This window comes from Orycteropus afer, unplaced genomic scaffold, assembly GCF_000298275.1.
Source record: "Orycteropus afer afer isolate SDZICR_OR568_19922 unplaced genomic scaffold, OryAfe1.0 scaffold00118, whole genome shotgun sequence".
NCBI lineage: Eukaryota > Metazoa > Chordata > Mammalia > Tubulidentata > Orycteropodidae > Orycteropus > Orycteropus afer.
In genome coordinates, this window is record NW_006921705.1 from 8,267,900 (window position 1) to 8,269,548 (window position 1,649).

The window sequence follows — 1,649 nt, forward strand, 5'->3', positions numbered from 1 at the left end:
TTTTTTTTTTTTTTTTTTGCAAATGTTATCCTTTAAGATCCTTGATCAACTTACAATCTGAAAAGATAACCGGCACTCATACTGCTTCAGCACATCTATATGATCCGTGCAGCTGTATGTAGAAGTTGCCTACACTTTGTGTATTATTAGCAGATCATCCTTTGGTACTGATTTAAAATAGTAACTACACATCAAAGGTAATTAAAACTGGAACATTTGTGTCTAGAATTTTGCCTTTCATAAAGCTGCCAAGCAGCCACGGTTTGGGTAAGTGAAGAAATAATATTCTGGCCATCAAGTCTAACAGAACAAATCTGACCTTTGTTCCCTGAAAGCTTAGGCTCATAGGAGATAATGCTATAGTCACTGACTAAGTGATGGCATGATTAATGCAAGACCCGGCACTGACTTTTTCCTAGTGAAACAGTCTCATTACCTTAAAATATAAAACACTATTTAGAGTTGGGAAAATGGATGTTAATATTCAGATTATTTTTGGAGAATGTTTGGTGGCAAAGGAGGTAGAGGTGTGTGTGTGTGTGTTCTTGTATACATGCATACACACACAGAGAGAAATGCAAAATCTCTATCCTGAGATAAAGATATAGATAGAAAACACTTGAAAAATTTTGGTTACAGCCTGCTAAAAAGAAAAGGAGGCCACATGCTCTGACCTCCTCTCACCCCACAAGAGGAAGACAGTATCAGTATCAGTAACCCAAGGCCTTTTACTGCAAAACCAGACATGCTGCCTCCCTCCAGCCCTTTCACCGACCATTCCTCCCAAAGCACCCACCACCTCCCTCCTGGATTCAATAATTCACTGCAGTGGCCACACAGAACTCACAGATTACAGGGTTTATTAGCGAAGCACCAGGCTACAATTCAAGTTCAGGAAAAAAGCTCAGTCTCTTTCCCAGCTCACAGTCTCTCTCCTAACAGTCTCTCACAGTCTCTCTCCCAACAGTGAGTGTCCCTCAGTGGCTCACTTAGCAATGTTTGTCTCTTGTGTCTTTCCCAGCAGTGCTTGTCTCTTTCAGCATCACATCTTCCTCAACCAGCAGTCGGAGAGAGACTTCTTCTGCCTCTAGGAGGCCTCCTTTTGAGCCTGGCAGAGTGGCTAAACTAACCAATCATAGCATCAGAATTCTAAGCACCTGAGAGACAGCAGGAACCTCCCAGAACATTGCTTTGTGTTGCACTCAACAGAAATACCCCAGGTGGATAACTTTTACAATTAGGAGCTCCTCAGTTGCTCACAGCAAATTCCACCAAGGAGTTTACAAAGACTTATGGCTAGAAAAACCATACCAGGTAATTTACTACACTGCACAGCCATAAACTTTAAACTTTTTGAATTTTACTTAATCTTTAGTAATATTTTACTTAACGTATGTCAGAGCTATATAAAGAAATTATGATACATAGTAGTAATATCTACCCAAATTATTTTTAAATTCTATTCAAAACAAAAAAACATATATTACATAAACATCTTTTCTCTATTTCACAAGTACCTGTGTATGACGTGTGTATACACACAAAAAATATTGAAAAACACCAAACTCACTGCCATCGAGTCAGATCCGACTCATAGCAACCCCTCCTTGGGTTTCTGAGGCAGTATCACTACAAAAGTAGATTGCCCA

General features: G+C 39.6%; 1 protein-coding gene across 1 annotated transcript in view; it reads right to left on the reverse strand.

The window, feature by feature from the left end:
* ANKRD22 (ankyrin repeat domain 22) overlaps positions 1 to 1,649 on the reverse strand; it is a 21,893-nt gene that overhangs the window by 10,311 nt on the left and 9,933 nt on the right. The gene's annotated exons all lie outside the window — the stretch shown is intronic.